Source organism: Oryzias latipes, chromosome 5, assembly GCF_002234675.1.
Source record: "Oryzias latipes chromosome 5, ASM223467v1".
Lineage (NCBI taxonomy): Eukaryota > Metazoa > Chordata > Actinopteri > Beloniformes > Adrianichthyidae > Oryzias > Oryzias latipes.
Window position 1 is genome coordinate 15689558 of NC_019863.2, and position 13373 is coordinate 15702930.

The 13373-nt window shown below is 37.3% G+C and overlaps 1 long non-coding RNA gene across 1 annotated transcript in view; it reads left to right on the top strand.

Moving 5' to 3' along the window:
- Positions 1 to 222: 222 nt before the first annotated feature.
- The window catches only part of LOC110015128, a 30212-nt gene continuing 17061 nt past the window's right edge, over positions 223 to 13373 (top strand). Inside the window, exon 1 of the long non-coding RNA XR_002290236.2 lies at positions 223 to 463. This is a non-coding gene — a long non-coding RNA (uncharacterized LOC110015128). The remainder of the gene's footprint in view (positions 464 to 13373) is intronic.

Here is a 13373-nt window from a genome sequence, read left to right on the forward strand (position 1 = left end):
TGGGAGCCTAATTACAGAGGAACAATGAGCTGATAATTATATCTGCAAAACGAATGCACTTAATATAACAAAAGGAGCACTGATAACACAGTCATTAGCTTATTACTAAATTGATATAATCAGACAGACTAAAATGACAGATGAAGAAACCAGAAAACAGGAAAAAAAATAAATGAAAAAAACAGCAAAGTGTGACCAGTCTGAGTGAAGTAACCCTTTGTCTCCTGCACACTTACAAATGGAAAATACAAAAGAAGTAGTTTCCTATTGGTTGGAACTGAAATAAAGAAAGTGATGTAGAGCTCTTACAACCAGCCAAAGCGCTTTTGTCATTGAGGTCCCTGCTGAAAACTGATAAAGCAGGGCTCATTAGGAGAGTACCTCAGAGAGGCTTCAGCGACCAAATTTGATTTGAAACATGTCTTTGAGAGGCTGCAGGAGACAAGGTCACCTTTGATTTCAGGTAAGTCATTTTAGCTAATGCCCGTTCTGTTGAAAACAGAACGAGCAGTCAAACTCTGATAGAATACTCCAATCTCTCAAATAGATCAGATTTGGTCCAGAGGAAGATGTCTGAAATTACCTAAAGGGTAACATTTTTGTCCATTACAGGTGAGGCTGTTTGCGTGATAGTTACATGCTGAGTATATTGCGAACAAAAAGCACTTAGGGCTCAACCAGAGGAAGTAAAAATTGCTCATTAGAAAATATAGCCAATCATGTCCATAGGGGAAGTCATAAACTGTCTCATTATGGCTTCGCACAACTCTGGTGGTGTGAAACGGTGCTGTCTACATGACGATGCAAGAACTGAGGAAAACCCATGAGATTCAACTGCCTGCCCTGATCCAAGCTGCTTTGGCAGATGTCAACATGCAAACAACTGTCCTTGTGTAAACCCCCCAGTGAGTTGGCTGATTTGAGTCTGTGCATGATGTAAGTCGTAGGAAATATGGAGTCCTTGAGAGAATTTGTGACTTTATTTGAAAAATGTGTATTGGGTGTCATCACAAACTCTGGAGCCGTTTTGAAGGAAAAATGAATAAACAAAAAAACAAAAGAAACATTTTTTTTAGCAGTTTGAATAGCAGAACTAAAGATGTGCTACTCATTTCATCATTATGACAATATTGTGAGTTCTACATGATTTCTTCCTTTTTACTCATTAAAAGGTTATAGAAATTACTGCAAGAGCGAAAAAGAATTTAAGTTTTTTTAAAGATTACTATTAGCTTTAAACATTGTATTACCTTCAGTTGTGTAGTAAATTGGGTTCAACACACTAAACAACACATTTTACGTGAGATGACATCTGCCTTTGCCACAAATGCCATCCACATTGAAAAAAAATCTTTTTAGGAATGACTTACATAAGGTTAAGTGTGTAAAAGGTTCTTCCTTCAAAGTCTGCCATCTGTGTCAGAATGTTTTGCAACCTTGGTGGGAGAAACCACAAACTTATGGGGGAAAAATAGCAAAAAGTCTGCTATCTGAATTCAATTTGCTTAGTGCACACCAGAATCTAAAAAGTAAACTTCTGTCAGGAATATGTGGGCATATTTTAAAATATTATTTAAGATTTTTGTTTAAAAACAACAACAATATTTTCCTGTGTACACTGCATTATTCAATTTAGAGTAGATTGTTAAAGAAAAGCTCCAAATCACCAACACTTCAAAAGTGCTATTGGAACTGAACTGTTGAGCAATAACGTTAATAATTCAAGATCCACATCTACTATCTGTAAATTTAGTCTCAAAAGAAGGAAAAAAAAAAATCACTTGTCAAAAGGACGAGTGAAAGGCTTGATCTTGGAGCAGGCCACAACCAAGTCTTTCAATGAAAAAAATCCACAACAGTGATAATAATAAACTTGAGGGACGCTGGGCTTTCTGGCAGCAGCTGAGACATTTCATAAAGGAGTGTGATGCTGAAGCAAGATTAAAAACGAAGCAGGCACAGGCGACTTCAATGGGCAGGAGGAGGGGAAGCTGATGAGAATCAGAAATGTGGCAAAACGAGGTCAATAGAGGAGCAGAACACATGCTCATCTTGACACATAGTATTAAAAGAACAAAAACAAAAGAATTTTCATAAAACTACTTGGCTTGAAAAAAAAAATTCTCTACCTACTGTGCTGTTCTTTCACACCTGGCCTTACTTTCAAGTGGCACAGCTGAAACCAATTGTTTGATTGTTCTTTAGTGCATTTATAGTTTTGTATTTCATTCATATTTCTCTCCAAATGATCCTCAAACAAACACAGTTCACAGGAACAGGAACATGTCTCAGAAAATGTCATTCGGAGAAAAGGTTTGATCTCAGGCACTAAACCTTTTCTCTTTAAACAACTGTTGAGTCAGTTGAAGGTTACATATATCAATTTAAATTTCTGTTCTTTAGTGCAAACAGATCCACTGATATTTATTAGTTTTATTCAGTCCAAAGAAAATGCAAAAGAGAGAATAGGACACAAAATAAGAAATTGAATTTGATAAGAAAGTAGAAGAGATGTATCTAAAGCCTTAGTTACATACACTCGTATGGGGGTTGAAGCATACAGGGGTTGCGGGTTTTTGCTCAGGTGAGTTCCCTAGAGGCTCGTACTGCCACCTCAAGGAATGTCATGACAATTAAAGGCAATTAAGTGTTTTTAAGGCTAATGGAAGTTGCTCGCACTTATGATGTACTCTAGGTGTTAGCAAGATGCGAGTACTGATGCCTTTGCTGACCACGTGTAATCCTGCGTGCTGCATCCTACGGGCACATGATCCATAAGTGGCCGTCACAAAAATGACATTGATTTTCTAATTAAAGTATTTCTAACAGTCAGGCTGCACCACAAAAAGAACACCTGTTACATGAACATTTATCACAGACCCCTTGTGCAGTCTGCAGAATTTGGGGAAGGTTGAAAAAGTGAAAAATCTATACAACACACGTCTCACCTACTTCTTTACCTACCTTTACGTGTTGTTTGAGTATTCACTACAACCTGTCATCTTTAGCAAAAATTTTGCATAAACATTTGGGCTCTACGGACTCACCTAGCGGTCTGCAACTTTGCTATTTTGTACGGGCCATCTGCTTGTTCTGTTTGCCTGTTTTCCATCCACAGACTGCTTATACCCACCTGTAAGGACAGTTGTGGCCATGGCTTCAAGCAGTATCAGAAATAAATGATGTCAAAATTAGGTTAAAATCAATGTGTATTTCAAGTCAACAATTATTATAATATGACAAACAAGTAATTTAGATTATATAGATTTGGTTGAAACATCTTTCAACTGACTGTAAAAGTGTAAAATGAAGAAATTTTGTACTGAGATACAGATTCTACCTCCTCATTTGCGTGGCAGGGACGTCCAGCTTCAATGTTAAGGCAATGTACAGATGCGATTAGATGTTCTGCTGTGTGTCAGTCCCACAGTGAAACGCATTGTAAATGAGATATACACAGAAACTGCTTTATGTAGTGATGAGACTAAAAACATTTTGGTGGTAGCTCCTCCCACAAGCATCTAGGGTGTCAAGTTAACGAATACCCTTTTGAACAGGCGTTGAGCAGCGAATGTGCCATGTGTCCAAATAGAGGCGGCCAACGTGAATGTGATCCGCAAATCTCATTTGGTGTAAATGCAGTATAAAAATGTTCCTCCATGTACCCTCATAAAGTCTCCACCCTCCCCAGTCTGTATCGGTGGGACGGATGTAGAAATGGTCTCATCCTACAAGTTCCTGGGTGTACATCTGGACGATAAACTGGACTGGTCCACTAACACTGAGGCGGTTTACAAGAAAGGCATGAGGAGACTTTACTTCCTGAGGAGACTCAGGTCCTTCAATGTTTGCAGCAGGAGGCTCCACATGTTCTACCAGTCTGTCATGGCGAGCACCATCTTCTGTGCTGCAGTGTGCTGGGGTGCTGGCATCAAAGCAAAGGACGCCAACAGACTGAATAAACTCATAAAGAAAGCAGGGTCTGTTATTGGCTCCAAGCTTGCCAATCTGGATGAGGTGGTGGGAGACAGACTACTGGCTAAACTGGGGACCATCATGGACAATCCCTCCCATCCCCTCTTCAGGGAGTTGGACAAACTGAAAAGCAGTTTTAGCGGCAGACTTCCACCCCCCCGCTGTGCTACAGAATGATACAGGAAGTCATTCCTGCCATCAGCCATTAGACTTCACAATTCATCTGGCAGACTTGGATGTATATAAGATTTTTGAGAGTTCTAGAGTTTTCAACTGATTATATATATATATATATATATATATATATATATATTTTCTTCCCTGTATATTTTGTGTCTTGTGTTTATTTTCATATCTTATCTTATTTGTGTGGTGCTGCTACTTCAACTAAATTTCCCTTGGGGGATTAATAAAGTTGATCTTGAGTCTTGAATCTTGACACATAGCATCAACAGTTGAATTAGGAGGTTATATTGATAAAAAAATGCCAAATACAGTCACAACCAATGCTCACCGCTCCCTAAGGGGATGGGTCAAATGCCAGAGGAACAAAATGTACCCACTCAAGCGTGTGACAACAGGTGACTTACTTTAATTACTGTTGTGTAGTACAATATGCTCACATGAGAATAATTTACATTTTTGGTGTTGTGCGTCAAATTCAAGGACATTATAGGGCACCGCAATAAAAAAAATTCTAATAGAAAGCATTATTTTTTTTAGGGATCTGAAAAATTGTTTTGACATTTTTTGACTGCCAGTTTCATGCACTGCAGCACAGTAGGAAACATTTTGAGGAAGAGGACTGACTTCATCATGCTATGGATCCTCCAGATCTACAGTTTATTTTACAAGCAAGTTGACTTCTCTTCATTAGATTTGTCTTGTTCTTTGTTCTGGGTAAACGTTAGACCAACGACTTGGAGTGAGGATACAGATTTCACTCAAACTAAAATAAAAATAAAAAATCCTGTCATAGTGCAGGACAACAGTCACACCTCTACTGGAACTAGCGGGGGATGATACAGATTATCTGAGAGCTATTTTCATCTCCTTACATTCTCTGTGCTACATTTTTGACAGTTTGACCTGTTCCACCTCCAGCTTTATGCCAAATTGTATACACTCAACTTGGTTAACAGTGTCCATCAGTTACATAACTTTAACTTTGTTTTCACAGTTTACATTTCTATTTTTGGTTTGTCTTTGTTCCCAAAACATAGGAGATAAATTGTAATTTCAACCACTCACAAACTAAGCATTTTAAAGAAATTTTTGTTATCCTAACACCACCTTGAGTTTTGCCTTGGAGGTCTTTGTCTTACCAAGTATCACTGTCAAACTACTCTGAGAATAATCACAAACAACTTATTATAAGTCAGTTTGTTTTGAACTTATTTGAACTTATTTACCTTTTTTAAAGCTATTTGTTTTTTATCTCATTTTAAGACTGCAAATATGCTTGCAGCATCCAGTTTTTACCCATCTCAGCTTAACTGTGAACTCTAAAAGATGCTTTTTGACAAGAAATTGAGAAATAACTTTTATTTGGAATGATGCTTCTGAATCATACTTCTGTTGATGTTTGTTTGGTCTTCCTATGTTTTTTATTTGGAAATTGTGATCATTCTTATCTCATGAGTGGAGTATCTTTTTAAGGCTGATGTTATTTGCACATATTTATGTGCGTGATACGTGTGGCCGAGACGCACATTGCTGTCTTGCCTGCAGGTATTTTAAAAGCCTCCAAGGCTATATGCTGTTGTTGGTGGCACATATTAACCCTAACCCTTCCTCTGGGTCCATGTGACCAAGAAAAAAAGTTTAGCACTGGCAATAGATTTAGCAAAAGAAAATGATGTGCAAGTAGTCGCTTTCTTTTTTAATTGTTATCTAAATAAAAGAAAAAAATGTTGAACGACTGGTCTCATCAGATCACCCAATGACTCATAATGTCCACAGTCAAAGGAGCAAAAATAATGAGTCTTAAAAGGCTGAATCAAGCAGATGATTGAGTTGGTACAATGGTAAAAAAGATGAACTGAAATGATCAAATGTCTTTTGATGTGGGAGAATACAAATGTGTAATATAAAATGGTTCATTTAAAGGAAAAGAGAGAAAACAATTAAGAGCATTAAAAAAACACAAAGAGCAGAAAAGAGGAAAAAGGAAAACAAAGGGAATTCCTATAAAAGCTAAAATAACATTTTATCTATCTCTTATATACATAAGCTTCACGGAGTAGTAGCTGTTGAGACTATGGTGCTGTGTTGCAGCTTTCAGTTTTTGGTTAGAAAGATCTCCAGATCCAGCTGTGGCCATGTCACTTTCATTAATGTGGGAATTTGTTTAAAGATGGTTACCAAGCCATCGTGTTTATAGCTGGAAGAGCAATCAATGCTTTATGGCCTGTGTGTCTGCATGTGCTCATGATTTGTACTGTCAACTCACAGCAGGAAGGTTCCTGGTTTGAATCCCTCCGAGGCCTCTCTGCAGGAAGCGTGCATGTTCACATACAGCAGCGTGGGGTTTTCTGCAGGTACTTTGCTGTCTTCCCACAGCGCAAAGACATGCATGTTATGTTGATTGGTGACTTCAAGCTGATCAAAGGAAACAGTCTGAGCATGCAAGGTTGTTGGTGTAATCCTGTGAAAACAGATGCACTGCAGCACAATGCAACCATTGGAGTATAATCTGTAAACATATGGGCATTATTTATTAGCAGTTTATCAATGTCATCACATTATTACTTACTTGTTCAGCGCTTTCCTGTTGAAAAACTTTTATCGTAAAATAACGTCTTTTCTGTTTGTTTGCATCTTAGAATTTCATTTAAATATATGGTACTGCATTACAATATGCAGATGTACCTCCTAGGTTTGTTCACTGCAAAGACAAGCACACAGACACACGCCTACTCCCCTTGCACGTCTTCTCAAATATAGCTCAAGACAGTTAGAAATCATTGGGGAAAGAAATTACATAGTTTTTGCTGCTTCACCTCCCTTCAGCTTCTGATCAAACACCTGCAGACAGTAGGAGGTGAAGTTTACAGTTTTATTTTGCCTGAAAAAAACCTTCAAACTTACCAACTCATCCCAGCTTTATAGTCTGCACAAACTGTGTACAAACTTTGTGGTTGCACTGCTTCTCACACCGTCCTTGTAATTTGACATTTGGTCTCCTCTTCAAATATGACAATAGTCACTGTTTCTCAGGGACAACTTTTTTTCAGTGTTGTAACTCTCATCTGTCTTTTTTTTTAACAATATAACTTTTGGTAACAATTTCTTTTACAGTACAGTACTTACAGTGTACTTAAGTGGTATTTACATGGTACTTTTTATGGAATTTACTGCATACTTACATGGTATTTACATGGTACTTTTTATGGGACTTACTGGGTACTTACATAGTACTTTTTTGTGTCTACTCGCCACTTACATGGTACTTGTTGTGTATTTATGTGGTACTACTTGGTTCATACTTATGAGGTACATACTGGGTATCTATGATATACTTACTGGGTATTTACATATTGTGCAAAGGTGTCTTTTGTGGTGCTTACCACATGTAAGAACAAGGTAAGTACAAATAAAGTACCTTGACCTTTAGGTCGGCACTCGCTGTATGTTTCATGATATTTACCATGAATTTACCACATAACTACCCCTTAAGTGTAATGAAACTGGACTGTAAAAGAAAGTCAGCCCTATTTCCACTCTATTACTTGGTACTTTCAGTAGTAAATGCTGGGTATTTTCACGTATTACCTTCCCTTACAGTGTATTTACACACTTGGTCTTCTGACCTTACCAAAGGAGACAATGCTAACTTGTTGGTAAGGGTGAAGTAACTGCATTGTAAAAACATATTCTGGCCTGATTACTTCTTGTAACATGTGGCAAATATAAAGACAAACAAGACAGCAGTGAAAACAACAATCTTTAATACGATACACTTCTGCAGCATACAAAGTGTCATCACAATGAAATTTGTTTTAAGTATTAAACAGTAAAAAGGAGCATTCCAAAGAACACATTCTTTTTCATATTATTTATCTTTTCTTCCAGAGTTTTGTGTTGTTCCAGGAATGATTTGCACTCCTTTGCATAGTCACGAGTTTGTCACCTACCGTGAAAACAGGAAATGGCCCCAGATTCTCACCTTTTCCAGTCACACTGGTGACATGTGAGGGTCGTGCTTTTTGTTCGTTGAAATTCCTTCAGCAGAGTTTGGTATCGGTGCAGGACTTCTTCAGGGTTTGTAACTACAAGAAAAATTACAATACAAGCTCAAATGAACTTAAAAAGCATAAAGACTTTGAAGAAGTACAAAGTATATTTTAGTTATTTAATAATTTCTGTATTGAGTTTAATACATCTCTGAGAATTATTTATTGCTTTGACTGCAATGCTTGAAATCAATCAATTATCCTTGTTTATAAACATGATAGATTATATACAGCTTCACTTTACAAAGGATATTTTAGTTACATTAAACAAAAAAGAAAATAAAGGAAAAAAAAAATCAAAATTCCCATCAAAAAAATCTAATCAGCTTAGACAAAGAATTAGAAAAGTAATGTTTTAATAGGCAATTGCTTTGTGTATTTCTTCTTTATAAATATTATTTGCACCTACAATTAGCATTAGAATAAAACAAATGGCAGTGTAAAAGGAAAAGAAAAAAAGGAAATAAAGAGGCAATTTTAACACAGTTACTGACAAAATTATGTTTTAAACTGACAAACAGTTACTTTCACTGTTGGGTGGTATTGTTGTCTCTATCATATTTGAAAAAGATAAAATTCAAATTAAAAGGAGAAAGAAAAGACAATGGGGAAAAGGCAGTTAAACTCTTCATTCATGTAAATAATATGTCCACTTGGTGGATTTAGCTTTCTCTCCTGTGGCTTCGCGGATTCTTCTGTGATGTCTTCTTCACCATAGCTGCTCTAAAGCGGTAAAAAGACGAAAGTACGTCATCATTATTTTTAAATAAACGCCTTTCTTTGATTTTCCCAGAAAGACGTGTCCTCAAACGAGCACAGAACAACAGGCTGTATCATTTAGGCCGCATGCTCTCCTGGTAAGTAACAACAATGTTTGTAGATTTTCATTACAAACTTTGAAAAGTTATACAGTTTAAAATAACTGAAATAATAATCATTTTTATAAATGAGGATAATTGATCGATTTCATTACCGGGTCACACGAAGCAGTCATACTTGTAAGTCTATTGAATATGAAATGCCTCTAAAACACAATTCATCTGACTTAAACACACATAATACTGATCTTGACATTCACTTTCTCTTCACACTCTTTCTGATCTCCTTTTTTGGTTTTGGGGGGTAGTTTAATACCCAAAGTTTTCTATGGAGATCTTTGTTTTATGTATCTGAACAGAGCCCTATGCCAAACTAAAAGAAGTATGGAATAAATCTTCTGCTAAACTAAAAGAAACGTGGAATAAATCTTCTTTACTGCATGAATTGTCTGACTGAAATCCTAAGAAACACAGTTTTAACCTAAAATTTTTTTATGTGTCCTCCATCATGAGAAAAATGCTACAAGAACAGCTGCCCTTCTTTCTCAAAATTATCTATTCCAAAACTTGTTGTGTTTCTAAATGCTTGAAGTCAAACTGCTTAGTGATAAAAAAAAGTATCTTCTGAGGCTTTGATTAATTTTCATTTACTGCCTTTTTAGGGGTTTTGTCAGAAGGCTATCTATCTAAAGCCTCCTATAATTTGATTACTTCATGTGGATCACGAGTGGATTTTTGTTCCTCTCTGAACTCCCACTATTCATGTTTTATTAATGTCATATGCTGTCGACTTGGGCTCTCCTAACTGACTTACCAAGTCTTCCTTTTCCTTGTCATAGATCAAATTAGCCCAGGCTGTGATTAATCATCAGGCAGGCATCCAGTGAAAGAGGGCTGACACCTTATTAATTTCCTTAATTACATCTTGTATTAGGTTTCAGAGGCGTCCCGTCTAATTATGCTGCCTTTGACTCCCAACTCTTTCAACATGGCTACACAAATAATTTGTGCAACCAGAGATATTCAAATGGGTTTAATTTAATATATGCATGGGGGATTTGTGTAATAAAGTTTGAAGGGTGGGGGGGTCTTGTTCAGGTGGTTGGTGGATTTTATGCTTTTTAGGAGCAATTGCTGTAAGTTTGCTTGTAGGCTCACATGAAAAAATCGTATATTTTGAAGGAGCGTTTATACAGAAGCAGGTTGCGGGACATAAAAAAGGCAGAGTGTATCCTGACGGTTCACTTTATTTTGGTCACCAGTTCCATTGCTTACTCACGCAAATATTTAATCCCAAGACAAGAAAAAACTTCAGTGACACAAATTGTTTCCTGATGCCACATGACCCGCTCTAAATAATGCAGAAATTGCTCATCTGTTGGGATTTGGATACGATTCTATCAAGGTAAAGGGTCGTCACATAGTTAATTTCTGTAAATTTTTAATTAAACTTAGTCAAACTGCCACTTTAGTGGTGCATTATGCTCTAGTTTGTGAAATCTCTTTATTAATTTTTTGAAGAGCTGTTTTCTAATCAAACAGGAATAACAATATCAGCAATAACACTTGTTACCGCTACAGCAGCTTTCTTCCAGTTCAATGTTAGCATCCACCATAGCATGATAAAAAGATACCATCGCTACAGTTTGGCTTAGAGATCTTAAACAAGTTCCAATGAAACAACACTAGGTCTTGAACACATAAACAAACAGCATAATGTTGAATAGGACTGTCTCTTTCTGGCTTGAAAAGGCATCAAAACAAAGTTTAGGTGTCTATAAATCCTAAAATATTGTAAATTCCCACCAAAAATTGAGGTGATATCCGTTGTTTTTAGTGTTCTTGCCACAGGGAAACTTGCCAGTCACGTGAGCTAAAGTATGCCTATAAAAACAAACAAGAAAATAATATGTAGCCATGTTATAACTTTAGAGCTGTTTCTTCAAATACATACGTTTTGTCTTGTGGACAAACATAGGTATTTCACGTTTTGGTATTACACTAGGTTGGCTGCAGCAGCCCTGTGACCCTAAACGGGAGTAAAGCAGGCTTGGACAATGGGAGGATGGAAGAAAAGATGAAAACTACATTTAACACTTTTTTCTTTCTGCTTTACACAACAAATGTGACACAACTTTACTCACATGTCTTGTACTTTTTTTGTATGTCTGAGCCTGAAGGCTTGGTTGAATGCCTTGAACTGCTCCAATGTCAACAATTGGAACAAATTCAGTAAATGCATGTTAGGACACTTTGAGATTTTTTTCCCATCAGATCTGATCTGCCACAGAAACAAATTTGCTGCAGCCAAATAATGTGCTTATAAGTGGTGAAAATTATGAATCAGCTAAACGCGCACCACATTTCACATAAGCTCACAAGTAGGCATTCAAAGGTTTGCTGCCACTGTAGTTATTTGTGTTTAGAAGGCAATTCTGAAGGTGCTGAAATGAAAAAGAGAGATTATGTGGCTGAATGCACACACTCTGGCCATGAATCAAAGCACGAATCTGCTGTTTAATCGATGACACACTCCTTGCCTTCATTTACTAAGTTGTTCATATATAGAATGATTTTAAAAAGCTTTGTATCTGAGCACTTGAAGAAAATGCACCGTGAGTGTTACATGAATCGAGTGCAGTGGCAGGGGACAGTCCTGTTCTGGCCTGGGGCACAGGGCAGCAGAAGATGACAGCTTTCCTCTAGTTTTTCTCCCCACATTTAGGTTTCTCCACTCTGGAAAAAGCTTTGGAGAAAACACATTTATCTACTTTTGTATGCAGCAACATGCAAGCATTTAGGCTGCTGGTGCTGCACAGCACTTTCCGTGTCGTCAATAAAGAAGCCAGTCAAGAAATTTAATTTAAGGGGAAATTTCTGAGAGCATAACAATAGAAGGATAAGCTGAAAATTCAAAACATCAACGCAGATGGCAGCAGCGTACCGGGCCTCAGCATCAGTTAATGTTTGAGAAACAAGCAGTCACTTAGACAGCTGTTTTATAGGAGGCTTGTGAGCTCTTTAGTGTGTTTAGAAAATGTCTGTTTTTGGTGTCACCAATGAAAGTCTCACTTTTTTTCAACAACTTTGTGTCACCCGAATGTACTGCCAGTGTGTGCACACAAGTGTAACTGCTGTCTGTCGGTGAAGATAAAGCAGAGGAGGCAGTTAACTTCCTGACAGCGTGCAGAAATACGGTCTTGCTCCAGAACTTCACTTTCCTAAACCTTGTTATAATAGCTTAGCTTGACCAGTATATATTGGTGGTGTATATTTGTGAAGGCCGTTGGGTGTACCAGGGTGACTTTACTAGAAAGTCTTCATGACTTCACATTTAGTGGTTTAACTTTACTTGAATTGTGATGTTTTTTTTAAATTTTCTTTGCTGAAGTTTAAAACAGTTTTGCCTCCTTTTCACTGAGTGGTACAGTCTGGTCCAGACGTGCCTAGTATTTTGAGTGTTTCCATTATAAAATGGACCCATTGAGCCAGACCAAATGGTATACTTTTTGCCCCCCCCCTGGTTGTAGGTCTATAAAAAAATGGAACGGCGAAACTACTGTTGAAACCTGTTGATTGGCTGATGGTTTACGACAGGCAAAAGCTTCAAGAAAGCGGCTGTATTCCTCTTCACCATCCGTGATTTTCTCTCAAACAATGTTACATGCTTTATATATACGAATTGCTAAAGGCCAGGCGGAAAAAAATTAGCTGTAGGATGACCTCCATTGTTGTTGTTAGCTTCAACCCGCATACGTTGCGACGTTTCAACTTTCATCTAAATTGCTTGGACAATTCTACACGGCTCAGTGGAAACAAAGCTTTTATGTCACAACATGGTCTTCATTTGATAAAATAATAATAAAAAATGTTACTTGTTTACAATTGTTGACATATATAGATTTCGTTGAATCAAATGTTTCATGACCCTAATCTACTTTTGCATAAGAGAAAGTGTCCAGGTTGGAATCCAAACTGGGTTGTTCCTGGTGAATTTGGCACATTTTCCATGTTTGAAGGAATTTCTCTAGGAATTCTAGTTTACGTCCGAACTCCAGAACAAGCGTGCGTGGTTCATTTTCCTTTTGCATAGATGCTGGTGTGCATGCCCCCAGTTTTTTGTCTCATTTATCTCTGGGATTTATCCGCGGGTTCAGTCTGTCAACCAGTGACAGCTGGGATAAGATCCAGCCCCAATTTGACCCTGAACAGAATTGGCTGGTGAAGAATATGGATGAGTGCAAGACTGGCAAGATGATAAAACAAGAAAAAATGATAACTACAATGTTTTCCAACCTTATCCAAAAATATGTTGGTTTTCTTTCAAAATATAAATACTTTTCAA